Raw genomic sequence first — 16,559 nt, forward strand, 5'->3', positions numbered from 1 at the left:
TTTCCACTCGCTCACCCACCTTCCAGGGCCTTCGCCACCTTCTAGACAACGTGCTGGCAGCCAAAAGATCTTCCACGTGGTCATTTGATTGTTGGCCATGTAATTGGTGTATATTTTTTTTATTTTTTTAAAAGCCTCAAAGCCACAAAATGATGGCCACCAATGCCCTTGCATCTCCTTGTTTCATCTGATTCACGTGCGGCGCCCATACTTTCCTTCCAAAACAATGCTGCCCCCAGCTTAGAATCATCAGCATGATACTTCTCACCAAAATACGATCAATCAATTCCATCGGTGCCATGCACTGCCGAATCATCATCACACGCTTGCTAAAAATGGAGCGCCATCCTTGCATCCAAAATCAGCCCCAGATTGACCAACCATCATCACATTCAGAGTTCCCCGCACACTTTCACATGCAGGCATCACCATCAGCTCGTAAAAAAACCATAAAACCACCCACTCTGTACATTTTCCAGGGCATTCAGGGCAAAGTTTATTCGTAAACCACGCACACCATATGTACACAGACCCAAAACACTTTTCAGATTTTTACCTGACAACGGCATGCCCGAAACCCAGTTCTTGGTCACTACAGGTATGTGCTCCATACACCCAACTTTCACACACACCTCCTTTGTGGTCATAGTGCAAGCAAAATAGAACGGATGGTAAAGATGTTGGTATATGCAAACATGAAAGAGCCACCTATAAATGCTCAGTCAAGTGACTCCCCACAGGAAACACAATCTCCTCCAACATAAACCATCTTAGTTTTATGTACAACATGTGGTTGAGGATATAACAGGAACCTTCGTCCCTTTAAAGTATCAACAATCATCGCTTTGATAAACTCACGCTGGGACTTAGCCTCCTGCAGCTCTGCCTTTAGAAAATCACACAGCCTCTACACATTAACACCAAAACACATTTAAAATACCAAGTCACCAATTTCAAGTTCTTAAACAGTGTGGTGGATGAAAGTACCCAGTCACCAATAAACCAATTTCAGGTACCTAAACATTGGATTAAAGTACCCTGAAAAGCATACACCTACCCAATCACCATGTTTAGGTACTTTTGAAGTACCTAATACATATATACACTACCAATTGCCCAATTACAGGTACCTAAATAGTGGATTAAGGTATCCTTATGAACTGTTGTAAACAATTTTAGGTACTTTGAAAGTACGCAATACATATTTAAAGTACCAATTTTAACAATTTTAAGTACTTTAGAAGTACATAATACATATTTGAAGTACCTAAACATTGGATTAAAGTACCCTAATAAGCTTAAACCGACCCAGTCACCATTTTATGGTACTTTTGAAGTACCTAATCCATATTTAAAGTACCAATTTTAACAATTTTAGGTACTTTAGAAGTACATAATACATATTTGAAGTACCTAAACATTGGATTAAAGTACCTTGATAAGCTTAAACCTACCCAATCACTGTTTTATGGTACTTTTGAAATACCTAATCCATATTTAAAGTACTAATTTTAACCATTTTAGGTACTTTAGAAGTACCTAATACATATTTGAAGTGCCTAAACAATGGATTAAAGTACGCTGATAAGCTTAAACCTACCCAGTCATCATTTTAAGGTACTTTTGAAGTACCTATTTTGAAGTACCTAATACATACTTAAACTACCAATACACTTTCACCAAGTACCTAAATAGTGGAATAAGGTATTATTATGAACTATCAACTACTGTGTAAGCAATTTTAGGTACTTTTGAAGTACCTAATACATATCTATACTACCAATTGACTAATTTCAGGTACCTAAACAGTGGATTAAAGTACCTTGAAAAGCTTAAACCTACCCAGTCATAATTTTTAGGTACTTTTGAAGTTCCTAATACATATTTAAACTACCAATTAACCATTTTTAGGTACCTAAACAGTGGATTAAGGTATCCTTATTATGAACTATCAAAAGTACCGAGACATCGATTTTAGGTACTTTAGAAGTACCTGATACATATTCAAACTAGAGGATGGCTGGGTAGGTCTAATTACAGGTACATAAACAATGGATTAAGTACCCTGATAAGCTTAAGCCTACCTAGTCACCTTTTTAGGTACTTTTGGAATACCTAATACATATGGATTAAGGTATCATTATGAACTGTCAACTACTGTGTAAGCAATTTTATGTACTTTTGACTGCCCTAAATGAAATTCAGACTACCAATTTTGAAATTTCAAGTACCTGCATAATGGATTAAGGCATCTTGATAAACTTTCAACAACATGACAGTGAGCAGATTTAAGTGCTGTTGTTTAACAGAAACCATAGGAAATAATTATGGAATACCATATGTGCAATTTCAGGTAAATGGGAAACATATAAAAACACATAAAGCATAGGTATGAAGTAATAGAAACTCATACTTGTTTAGATTCTACTTCACTTTCAAGATTTGGGATCTGTTGCATACCACCTAGACATTGAAGCATGCATTTGCAACATTCAATATCAGCCTCCACCTCCTTGATCTCCAACTCTGGATGCGGAATCTGCTGCTTCAATTTTTCAAGATGGGCTTCAAATGATAGGATTTTCATAGCCCCTTTTTTCCTGAAGAGATGCCTTCACATCAGCATACCTGTCCCTTACGAGTCTACACTTTTCTGGATGTCTATTGCCAATATCCTCCATCTCTCTAATATAGTATGGTTTCAACAAGGGAGGGTTCTAGTCATCTTTCGTTATGATATTGTTGGCACCTTGTAGTGTCTCGAAAACTTTACTGACATCTAGCACCCCACCATGGGATGGTCCATTAGCCTTCCTCCAATTGTTTAGCTTCTTGTCTAAACCCCCAGGCTTGCTTCTACACATGTTCAATACATTTTCCCCAAATCGTGCCCATGCAATTGTGTGTGTGGCTGGATCCTTCTTGGCTGCCTTACATTTCTCGTATGCATAGCAGCGGGCAAACTTTGACATAATCTCTCCATTACATGGAACACAATAGTATACCTTATGATATAACAATCTGCAATCATCTTTGAACTGGGGTTGCAAGTGGTTTAAGTAAACCTTCGCATTCATCTTGTACCTTTACCGAAACACGGTCAACCACTACTCCTCAAGAAGGTCAGACTCGGTCAGGTCCCTAGCAACCTTGCCCTCCAAGGTCAGCCCATACACTTGGTGAAGCTCTTCAGTAGTAAAACAAAACTTATTGAGCTGTGGATATTCATCCATCGTCATCTTCTCTGTCATGCAGTAACACCAAGATCAAATCATTAAACATTTCAACAGTGACAAGGAAACATACTTGCAAAACCCTAATTGAAATAACATATATTTAACTTACTCTTGCTCTTGGTTGTAGACCACTTTTCATCTTCCCACTGCTATGACATCAGTCGACTCTGGATAATCTGATATGCTGCGCATGTCTGACTGATTTGCAGATTTTCTCGAACCAGTGTCTTGACCTTCCCTGCCTTCGTTTGCTCCTGAACATACTGGCTGTAGGGTGTATGGGCAACCTCTCTAGCGGCAACAGCTTCTACTCTAGCCTTAGGTGTGCAGCTTCACGTTGAGTCCTCATCATGGCAGCAAGTGAAATGGCACCCAACAGACAGAGAACAAACCTGAATGGCCTTAGCTCTGTTGCTCAAAACAGAGAACTAGCAGATAAGCAAGCGTAGAAACAAACAACTAGCTCATACATTGGAGTTTGAGTGCCAGTTGTGTGGGATGCCTAACTCATGATGGTCAATCGGATTCAAAGAATAAGTGCTCCTTTAATAATAAAAATAAGTGCTCCTTTAAGAATAAAAAAAATAAGCCCTTTCCACCTTAGACAAGTACCCATCACGTAGAACCTAATTGGGTAGTAAAAAGTGTACCAACCTGACCATGCTTTCACCCAATTACCATTGTAATGAGCTCTTAAAATTGGACATTCGCTAGTGGCATGTCCTTGACAGCAAATGGAACACCAATGTAGCTCTCTCCTTGGGCATATGTGCACATTATCTGAAGCTTTGGTAGCCTTCATTTCCTTTTAGACAGCTTTTGAGAAGTCAGTCCAAGTTTCTGCTAAATTATTACCTTTAGCTACAGATTTTATAGTGGTGGTGTGCTACAACCGCTAGTTGCAAACATAACTGGCTTAGAATTTAAAGCTCTTACTCCCCTTATCATCAAGTTATCCTCAAGTTGGATGGCATTAGCTGTGATGTCCTCACAGGTGGTGATACCTCTAATGACCAAACCATTATGGATATCTTCATGTTTAAGCCCGTGGATAAATTGATCAAGCAGTTGATTGTTGGAGAAGCTCTTATGTAGAGCACAGCATAGTGAGAGTTCAAATTGTTGAGATGACTAATAAAATCTCCCACTAATTGATCTTCTCTCTTAGCTTTGTGCAACTATGGGAATAACCTTTGAAGCCCAGTAAAGTTTAGACGGTCTTCAACTCTTAGGATCCAATACCAATCACTAGCCTTACCATCTAGTGTAAGACTAAAGGTGGTCTTTGCAAGCTCATTCCTCTCACCTAAGGCCACCATTCATTAGCTCTCAAAATACATTAATGCTATACGGTGGGGCTATTCCTCGCTGTGGTGTCACTTATGGGAAGCCCATGTACCATAAAAAGAATGCACGGAATAATCCAATGTCATGGGGCTTTTCCCAACCACACTTGGAAGCACAAACAGCTCAATCAAGAAACCATATTACCATGGCCTAGCACATAAATGCACAATCGAAGTGTGTCACTCACCTTGTGAAAGCTTATGCCTGGGATTCTCATAGGAGACAATGTTGCCGTGTTGCTGCACCTGAAAGCTCCACTATGCCGCCAACTGTTGCTCTCCAAAGGAAGCTCGGCCCTCCTCTCACCACTTAATCTCTCACACTCACTCTCTCACATGCAAGCAAGCAAGCACACATAAGAGCTCAAGCACACATAAGAGCTCAAGCAAGTAATAGTATAAGATAGTAGATAGAGAAGAAGACAAATCTATTGAATTAGCATAAAAGAATGAGTTGTGAATTACATTATGCCTCTTATGTGTGGCTACTAAGGTTTACACTCTTGGGAGGCCAAAGTTATAATGTAGGTCCTAGGGCTCATTCAGCCACTCTAGCTTGTGTAACACCTAACCACAAATAGTACTCTCTACCTAAAATCCCGTGGTGCGCCTTTAATAGATGAACGGTGAGCACACACGTAAAATATACAATACATGGTTTTCAAGTGAATTTTTACCATTCTGGCGCTTGTGGCCCAAAGGTGGTGAAAATGATACGGTGGCTAGCATTGATGCCATAAAAGTCTCCAGCAAGGGTTAACAATTAAACATCTTCAAAAAATGGTATTGTGGGATTTTTTCTAATTCCTAGGCTGTTTGGGAGAAACTCTCGAATAGGGCTTTTTTTTCTAATATTCAAAAAAGAAGAAGAAAAGTACCTATTTGCCAACTCACATATTCAATCTAAAGAAAGCGACTATTGAAGAGACGTCACTTTTAGGACATCTAATTTTGGCACATGCTTTTTGACGTGCCTGCCCTAGTGGAAAGCATCATGAGCAACCAAATGTGCATATACATAAATTTTTATGCATTCTTGTGATTATTGCCATAATTTTAACCTCTCTTATAACCAAACATCAAGAATTGTGAGTGTGATAGCTTGGGGATGGTTGCTAGGTTCAAGATCTTTCATGAGTAGTTATTTTCCTCATCTTTACAAAAGGGTCAGCTGTTTCATGGGAATTATTCTTTTTTTTCATATGAATTATCCAAGTGAATGTGATTGAGGCTTGTCAATTTTGAAGATTTCTAAATTCATGCAATTATGAGTGTGAGTGAGAGTGAGCCTCACAAGGTCAGCATATTAGCCATCAAAGCACCATTTCACAAGGAGCACATGGGTGTGGGGCTTTGCAATCTATTGTATCACATGAGTAATATAATATCATTCTATACTTTTGCTATTATGTGACTTGAATTTAAGCTTTTAGGCATTGAAATATGCGAAACACTATTGTGGACAAAATAGGTAATATTTTCTGAAAACGAGAAACATTTGGCATCTTTCAAAGATTCCATCAAAAAACTTCAGTTTTTTACCTCTTTAGAAAAAGTGGTCTACGCATGCGTACAACACTGCCAAAAAATGATAATATTTTGGGCACTTTACACGTTTCGTACAAAAAAAATGACATGAAAAAAAAGACTTCGTTTTGCTTACTTTTTGAGATTATAATTGAAAATCTAACAATAAGTTTTCAAAAAACATGCCAAAATAGAGACAATGTTTCTTATTTCCATCTTCAATCCATTAAAAAATGATACAACTGTAAAAAGAAGCTATTTTCTAAACATATAGCTTATGTCATAGTTATGGTTCCTCAAAATCATTGCTACACCATCACTAGTTGATGTCCCTTTCCCTGAGAAGGTAGACGAGGCATCCTCTTCACTATCCACAAATACATTTTTTTCTTCTATTTGAAGCTTAGACTCCTTGGGTCATCTGCCATGTTAGCATGATTGAGGATGTGCTACAGAGTGCAACTATAAAAAACTATTTATATGATTATATTAGAAAAACGTTATCTTGATACAGTTATTATCTTAATTATAAAACCCTATTTTGGCCATTGATGAGAGTAGTATTGAAATCCATTTTGAAGCTCTTGAGTATCACAATTTCTTAATTGATAATATATACTTTTTTAAAAAGAGTTCGTCATGTATAGATGAATTTTAAAATATCATGAATAAGCTATTGAGTATCATTTTGAAGCTCTTGAGTATCACAATTTCTTAATTGATAATATATACTTTTTTAAAAATATCATAAAATATCATTTTGATAATATCATAAAATATCATTTTGAAGCTCTTGAGTATCACAATTTCTTAATTGATAATATATACTTTTTTAAAAAGAGTTCGTCATGTATAGATGAATTTTAAAATATCATGAATAAGCTATTTAAAAGTTATCTAATTTTGAAACATTAACTTTTATGAAAATTTGATATTTTGCATCAAGTTGATGTAAAACATCAACTTTATATACAAAACATCAACTTTCTATGCAAAAGATCAACTTTTTTACAATACTTGATGTTTTGTATCAACATTTTGTATCAACATTATACAAAACATCAACTTCCCACAAAACTTAATGTTTTGCATCAACTTTGATGCAAAACATCAAGTTTTGTGGAAAAGTTGATGTTTTGCATCAACTCGATGCAAAACATCAAGTTTTATGAAAAAGAAGATGTTTTGCATCAACTCGATGCAAAACATCAACTTTTAGCCTAAAAGTTGATGTTTTGCATCAACTCGATGCAAAACATCAACTTTTAGCCTAAAAGTTGATGTTTTGCATCGAGTTGATGTGCAAAACATCAACTTTTCCATAAAACTCGATGTTCTTCATCAAAGTTGATGCAAAACATCAACTCTACCATAAAACTTGATGCAAAACATCAAGTTTCAGATACTTCAGAGAAGAAAGTTGGAGGATCAGAGATCGATTTTCACAAACAGCTTATTTTAGCGATTCCATCCACATGGCATGCTCAAACGACGTATTCCACAAATTTTGAGTATCAACATGACTATGTTTCGATGCAATGTGTAGACGTATTCCACAAAGTGTCGTCTGCACATCACATCGAAACATAGTCGTATTGGTACTCAAAATTTATGGAATACGTCGTTTGTGAGGTTTGTACATCGCATCGAAACATAGTAATGTTGGTACTCAAAATTTGTGAAATAGGTCATCTGAGCATGCCAATGCAGACGGAAACGCTAAAACAAGCTGCTTGTGAAAATCGACCTTCGATCCTCCAACTTTCTTCTCCGGAGCATCTGAAACTTGATGTAAAACATCAAGTTTTGTAGTAGAGTTGATGTTTTGCATCAACTTTGATGCAAAACATCAAGTTGTGTGGAAAAGTTGATGTTTTGCATCAACTTTGGTGTAAAACATCAACTTTTTGAGGGGGCCATTTTTCTTAACTTTGAAATATTTTTACATTTTTTATGAGAATTGTTTTGATTTTTATCACTAATAAATCTGTAAAGCTCATTCCAAATAGTAGATAATACCCAATAAAATCTCAAAATTTTAAAAAAAAACCTTATAAATCATAGAATTAAAGAAAAAATATGCCTAGGATAAGGTGATATAGGTAGAACATAGGTTTAGGGCTAAGGACCTAAAAAACACATATGGTCGCAACCTTTAACCCTCGTCAATTACCTATTTTGCTCGCAATAGTGTTGCGAGTGTCTTACTTATCCTCTTACAATTCTCTTATTTGCATCTACAATGAAGAGTATGACTCATGCATGGTAGCCTCATTTAATGACTTTGAGGATATTGTGACATCCTCTAGCAAAAGGCAAAATGAGAGAGCTTATTCATACCCCACCTTGTAAATGACTTTGAGGAGATTGTGCCATCCTCTAGCAAAAAGCAAAACGAGAAAGAGGTTAGTTATACCCAACCTTGTATAACAACTTTGAGGAGATTCTACTATCCTCTAACAAAACGCAAAATGAGAAAGAGCTTAGTCATACGTTACCAAAAGCAAAGTAACACATGAGCTATGTACTCAATCCAAACAGAATAGTTTTTTACTTGATTTCTCTCTTGTTATCCAAATTGACTATAGATTTTAGAGGATTCACAATTACATTATCATCCTTTCCGATAAGATAATTTTCAAAGATGGAAGGGAGGAAACGTATACATTACATGGAAGGGAAATAAGAAAATACAACTTGTGTATTAACACAAATAGCATGATTTTCAAAGAGAACAAGATATATTAAGATAGATATAGAGAATAATTTAAATCACTATTTTGTAAAAACCAAGATTGAAATTGATGGCAAACAATTTCCACTCATGTGAGGCACATTAGATAGCAATCTAAAAAGACATTGAGATGGAGGCAGTGTCAAAGTAGGGCACACAAATCTGTTGAAATATTACACCAAAATATCATGTGACATTAGGGATATGGGCATATGGTTCATATGGTCTATAGCCATCTTGGTGTGAACGCTTTAGGTGTGAAGAACCACCCCCCTTAGAAAGAGTCAAAAGATAAGGCCTTGGTGCCTTTAAAAGCATGTACTTGGGTCCTTTATTCTACACACACATAATAAGTATCATTCAAGTTGTGCAATCTCTCTCTCATACTTGAGCTCTACCGCTTCTCTCTCTCTCCCTCTCTTTCTTCTACACACTCCACCATGATGATGATATTTCATCCTTGTAAGGCCTTCGCCACTCGCTAGGACTATCCTCTCATGCCTCGGGGAGTCAAGACCCCAACCCGAACCCAATATACCATGAGAAACACAATGCAAAGATGGGGCAACTCTCACTTACCTCTCTTGCTTGCTTCATGGCGGGGATTGTTAATGTAGCCACCATCACATAAAGGAAGCACACAAGAGCTCAGCTCCACACCTCTTCCACAAATGCTACATAGCTTAATCACCGCAACCACTCACTCTCCTCTCACACACTCACTCACTCACACATGATTAAGAAATCAAGCTAATCATCAAACCTTTTTGGGTGAGTAATAGGCAAGAAGAAAAAGAGATGAGAGCAAGAGCACCCTTAGCATTCAACTCAAGAGTACAATAACATACATGAGAGAATGCAAGATGGAAGTGATTGAGTTACAAATTAACCTTTATACCTAGCCTATAATGTTGACACCTTGGCGGGTCATACTTAAGAACCTTAGTAACTCACATTGTGATCACATGGCATGCCTTTCATAGACAATTGACAATCACACACAAAATATACCATACATAATATATCCAATGAAATCGATGTTGCCTTCGATGTGGCCGGAACATGTGGATATGAATGCATGGCCGGAATCAATGCTATAGGAGTCTCCAATGAGGGTTAACATGCCCCCCTTTTTCCTGATGTAGATTTTATCCTTGGAAGCTATCGATGAAGAGTAGTCAATGGTGCATGTAGGAATGGTTGAATTGTTGTTAGAAGTGCATTCTTTGGTAGTTGCAAGGTCTCAGCCAAATCTGCATTGGAACAATACCACAAGAAGATTAATTTGTAGAGAAAACATATTAAGTGCAGTAAATACTAGTGGACATTGCATGTATTTATTTCACTTTTTTTTGTATAATCAGACTTGAATCCAAGTAGTTAGCTACAAAGATAAATATTGAAAATAACCTAGTTTAGAAATTAGTATTTAGCATCTCTATAGATAAACACAATTAAACTACGCTTAAGGTTATGACCGTAGTCCCATACTTTTTCTCCTTTGTGAAACATTCCCAGTTATAGCCTTATCCTATAAGTAAAATTGTAAGTGATTAGATTTTTATTTAGAAGAGCTTTGCAGCTCTTGTTATATATTTCTATATCCTTTTATTTTTTAAAATTATTTTTATATCCTTTTATTTTTTATTTAGAAGAGCTTTGCAGCTCTTGTTATATATTTCTATATCCTTTTATTTTTTAAAATTATTTTTTAAAATTATTTTTTAAAAATTATTTTTTTAAAATTCTAGTACTTTTTTTTAATGCAAGTTCCCACCCCATGAAGATCAAGGCATCGGTTCCAAGGTACAATCACTGGTGTCTAAGGTTCCTACCAGGTTCTTGCATGGCAATGGTTATCTTCTTAGTTTGTTTTTTTCTATGCTATTATTGATTTTATTTTATTTTTATAATATAGTGAGACACTTGCACTCATAATTGACCTATTAGGCCTGAATAAAACTAGAGATGGAGCACTAGAATAGGGTAAGAGTACTTGGCATACTCCATTGGCATATCTTCAATGAGCTTAAAAATAGATAGGTTCATACTAATTTTAAAGACATGTATAATTTTAATAGTTATCTTTTAAGCAACTAATGTAAATTTTAAACCAGTCATATTATTTTTTCCTAGCAAACACATGATATAAAAAATTAATTAATAATTAGAAAAAACATATGACAAAGTAGAGTAAGAATTGAATGCACCTGGTGAATTAGTTTATTTTTGGCATTCGTGGGTGGCAAAGTAGAAGTTAACGAGGGGAATGTCTTCATTGTTGTGTATGTGATCTCGACGTGGAGATTTTTGATTTGTTGGAGTTTGATGAGCTGTAATCACTAAAATAATAGAAGAAGGTAAGATGCAAGCAAGCTCAAGTGTCAAGGTTTCATAAATTTTTTATCCTTAGATATAGTGCTCTTACTGTTCTAATTTTGTTTTTTCTCTTTTTTTAGTTTTTAGATCATTTTTGTGTTTTGTTTTTTGTATGTTTGGTATAATTTGTGTATAATGTTCTCTTTAATTCAAAGTCTAGTGATTATCAAGGAGTTAATGTGGTTAGGAGGTACAAAAGTAGGGTTTATATGGGAAGTCCCCCCTTCCTAAATCACATCACACCTTGACTTCTTCACTCAATGATTTGTAGGACTAGCCATCCTTTCCATGTTGACTCCAATCCGAGCACTTTGGTGCACCTTGATACTCCTAGATTTTTTCTCTCCAATTGCAACAGTAATAGGGTACTTTCATAAGAATGGATTAGAGACATTATTTCACCAACATTTCTTGTGTGATATTATTCTTGAAAAGATGATGGAGATGGTGGACTTCCAGATGTGGAGGTAACGGATAAATCTCTTTCGGGTAAGCATGGTGTAACCTTAGAAGTTGAGGCTTCATTATCTCTTTCGGTAAGCATGGTGTAACCTTAAAGCATGGTGTAACCTTAGAAGTTGAGGCTTCATTATCTCTTTCGGGTAAGCATGGTGTAACCTTAGAAGTTGAGGCTTCATTATCTCTGGCTGCTATAGTGGTTGGGACATGAAACTTTTGATCGATCCAAACCTTTTTGATTGGTGGCATTGATGGTGTTGTTTGGAATTTCTTTCCCTTGGGAGCCTTGGGAGCCTTGGAACGTTGATGAGGAAGTTGAGGTCTTGAGTGTAGTGTGAGTACTGAGGTAGAGGCTCTGCACTTTACTAGGTTTAAAATTAGGGTGATTTCATTTTTGGAATCTAAATCCACGTATTACCCTCATAGTAACCTTGAGCTGCTAAAAGATAAATGGGAATCCATCAGGAGGTAATCTATCGTATGGATATTTTTTCATGGTATTTCTCCTTGTTCATCATCCATTCACGTCAATCCACATTAATTTCATAAGTATTCCCATTCTAATCTAATCACATCTTTTTCTATCTCATCACTTGTGTTGAAATTATTCACATTATTTGGAATTAATAGATTTATTTGATGGATATTTATTTTATGTGCAAGCGAGACTGATCACCTCTAACTTGTCACATATTTTAAGCTTATATTTTGAATGTCAGTATGCATATCAGTGGCAAGGTTAGTGTGCATGGATCCATCGGACTTGCTTCGACAAAAATCTATTAACGCATGGCACATGGTGATTATTTATTTGACAGTGGCAGTGATATTTTATGTGCACATTAGTGTGCAACATTTTGATATACATTTGTTCTTTTTTATGAGTGAACCTTAGAGTGTTCACACTTTTGTATTTAGGCTTATGCAAGCCCAATGTGGAGATCCATATTTTTGGTGATATGTATTTTTGGCTCTTGCTTTTTGTATAAGGTAATATATTTAAATACATCATGAAGAGGATGTGAGCCACTCTTATGGTGGGGGAGATTTAACCCATTCTTGTGTCGCATGCATAGCTTTCTTCTATTTTAAGCTTGAGTATTTCTTTCAAGTTGATTGTTAATAGAGGGCCAACCATGAGCTTCCAATATTGGTATCAGAGCCAGAGAGCCAAGGAACACAGAGAATTGTGCCGCGTACTTTTCTTATCAGAAATTTTAAAAAAAAGTTATGTATTGGGCACTCAAACAGCCCTAGGACTGCTGTCCTTTGCTACGTGAAGGTGAGAGCCGTCGGCACAAAACCCGAGAGTGACACCAATTGTCAAAGCGCGCCTAACTCTTTGTCTACAGTGCACACTGCCACAATAGATAGAGCACCGGTCACTAGCGAACACACCAGCTACCAACCACACGAGGTACAAGCAAGCATAACAGGCAGCTAATATAGCCGACTGCAACAAGCACTGACAACAAGCCCAACCACCACCAACAACAACAACTGAGCAAGCGTCAACAGCAACAGCGATGGACAGCAAAGCGATTTCAACACCGGCAGACAGATGGGCAGCGTGCACCAGTGAGTCACACCTCTCCACACACCAACGTGGGTGTCTCCTAAGAGAAAACGCAAAGAGGTAGCTATTCTCTCCTTTATACTTGGCGTCTTCTCTCCAATCGACCCTATGTGGGATAAATCAAAAGCTGCGCGGCACTCTGTGGTGAGCCAATGAGAAGAATAAAAAAAACTAAGAGAATAAAAGAGAAGAAGAAGGAAGAAAAGAAGAGAGAAGAAGAGAGAGAAGAGAAGAAGAAGGAGAGATAAGAAGTAGAGAGAGAAGAGAAGAGGGAAAAAGAAGAAGAAGGAGAGAGAAGAAGTAGAAAAGAAGAAGAAGAAGAAGAAGAAGAAGAAGAAGAAAAAGAAGAAGTAATTTAAAAAAACATATATATATATTTATATTTATATTTGAAAGGGGGTAAATTTTTTTCCAATCTTTGTATCCGCTCCATCCCCGATTTCTACCAAGCGTCTATAGCCATGGATTCTGATGATGGCACCACTCAACCACCAACCATTTTGAATGTGTCACCTCTTCCTGGTCCTACTTTGGAGAAGCGCATTCTTCTACTCAAGAGATGCAACTTAAAGAACAACGCAAACGCCAACGTGGTCATGAGTGAGGAATCTCTTAATGTCATGCATCCCGAAGATGATCTCTTGAGCAAGATTCTCAAATCCATTTTCGACTCGCAAAATGGACTCACAAGGACTCCAAGATCAGCCATCGCACATTCACGTTCTCCAAATTTGACGATAAAAAGGATGGTCGTCTAGTTCTTTCTTGGTTGACTCAATTTGAGGATTATTTTGCTAGTGTGAAAGATTTTTTGAGGAAGATAAAATAAAGTGTGCTACTAATCATTTGAATGATCGAGCTTCTTTGTGGTAGAATGCACTTCGCATGGGTCCTACCAAGCCTCTCACTTGGGATCAATTCCAAGACAAATTCAAGTTTCTTTTCTTCCTCCACAATTCCACCTTAACACTCGTTGAGCATGGAATCTTCTCCGCATGACACATCATGATACAGTTTCTCAATACACGAAGAGATTTTGGCAATCACTTCTTATGCTTCATATGCTCGAGGATGTTCCTGAAGAGTCACTCAAGCAAAAGTATGAAGATGGTCTTGAGACAACTATTCAAGCGAATGTGAACATGTTCAAGCCAACTTCTCTTGATGCAATCTCTCTTGCTCATGATTTCGAGCACAAAAAAGGTTTGCCTCGTCAATTACCTCGCACTGGTCAGTATACTTCACCCAATCGACAATCTTTTTTCGTGGGGAATCAAAGTTTCAGATCTTCTTTTCAATTCCCTCAATTTTATCAATCTCATAACAATGGCATCCATGGAATGGTAATAATGGTAATTTTGGTAATGGTAGTAATAATGCACGCACTTTTTCCAATTCAAATGTAAAAAATAATTTTAATACTACCAACCCAAGCAATGTACACCCTAAACCCAATTCTAGTCATAATAGTAATGCACCCACTTCTCGCCCTACCCAACCTCGTTAGGGCAATAATGTGCCTACATGCTTTAAGTGTCATCAAGTGGGACATAGAGCCGACAAGTGTACCTTTCATCCTACTCAAGTGGCACAACTTCACAATATCGAAGACAACACATACTATGATGGTGATGGTGATACGGCTCTAGATTGGATGGAAGAATAACTCAACAAGGGAGAAGTGGGTACACAAAGCAAATCGGCAACTCCTCACTCTTTGCTTTGTATGAAAGGATCTATTAATGGCAATGATATCACTATTTTACATGATGATGGTAGTACGCATGATTTTATTTCTGAAAAGACAGTTTGTAGGTTGCATTTGGAGACTCATCCTTCGTGTTATAAGGTTAATACATAGTGCAAGCATATGAAAATAATATCACTCCCTCTCAACAAGCATTCATGGTGGCTAAGTTTCAGGATTGTTTTGTAGATGATTTACCTCCTACCTTGCCTCTTTCACGTCGTGAAGACCATACTATAGAGATTATTCCGAGTAGCCAACCACCTCATAGAGCTCCTTATCGTATAAATCATCTTCAACAAAAAGAAATAGAACGCCAAATTAGAGAATTATTAGACAAGAGACTTATTCGACCTAGTAGTTCTCCTTTTGGTGCACCCATTCTTCTTGTTGAAAAGAAAAATAAGACTTATCGCATGTGTATTGATTATAGAGCTCTCAATAAGGTCATAGTTAAGAATAGATATCTCATCCCTCGTGTTGATGATTTGCTAGACAAGCTTAAAAGTGCATCTGTCTTTAGTAAAATTGATTTGAAATCTAGATATCATCAAGTTCGAATGACTAGTTCTGACATTTATAAAACTGCTTTTTGTACTCAAAAAGTAATTTTTTGTACTCAAACTGGTCATTATGAATTTTTGGTTATGCCTTTCGGTCTAACCAATCTGTCTTTTTTGTACTCAAACTGGTCATTATGAATTTTTGGTTATGCCTTTCGGTCTAATGCACTTGCTACTTTTGTACGCATAATGAATTGTATATTTCTTGACCATGAGAATTGCGTCATTGTTTTCTTTGATGATTTGCTTGTCTTTAGTAAGAATCATGTTGAACATGAAGAGCATCTTGCATTAGTGTTTAATCTTCTTAAAGAAAATCAACTTTATGCTAATCTGGATAAAAGTCTCTTTTTCCAAGATGAAATTGAATACTTAGGCCACATTGTTTTAGGTGAAGGTATAAAAGTTGATCCAAAAAAGGTAAAAGTCATTGAGACTTGGCCTACTCCAACATGTGTTAAAGAAGTTAGATCTTTTCTTGGTTTGGCTGGTTTTTATAGGAAGTTTGTTCATAATTTCTCATTGATAGCACTTCCTTTGACAATGTTGCTTAAGAAAGGTCTATTTTTTTCACTGGGGTGAAAGCCAACAAAAATCATTTGATAGACTAAAATATTTGTTAACTCATGCCCCTATCCTCCAACTTCCAGACTTTACTCGACCGTTCTTTCTAATAGTCACTGATGCTACTAGCTCAAGAATCGGTGCAGTCCTCATGCAGGATGGACATCCTTTGGCTTATGAGAGTAGGAAATTGACACCTTCTGAACTTTCATATAATACATACGACAAGGAATTATTAGGAGTTTTCCATTCCTTACGCAGGTGGAAACATTATCTTATGGGTTTTGAGTTTATGATTAAGACCGACCAAGAAAGTATTAGATATCTTCTTAATCAACCTCTTATCTCAAACCGCCCCAAGAAAGTTTATGATTAAGACCAACCAAGAAAGTATTAGATATCTTCTTAATCAACCTCTTATCTCAAAC

Source organism: Cibotium barometz, chromosome 52 (genome assembly GCF_041138505.1).
Source record: "Cibotium barometz isolate CiBa-2024 chromosome 52, ASM4113850v1, whole genome shotgun sequence".
NCBI classification, from domain to species: Eukaryota; Viridiplantae; Streptophyta; class Polypodiopsida; order Cyatheales; family Cibotiaceae; genus Cibotium; species Cibotium barometz.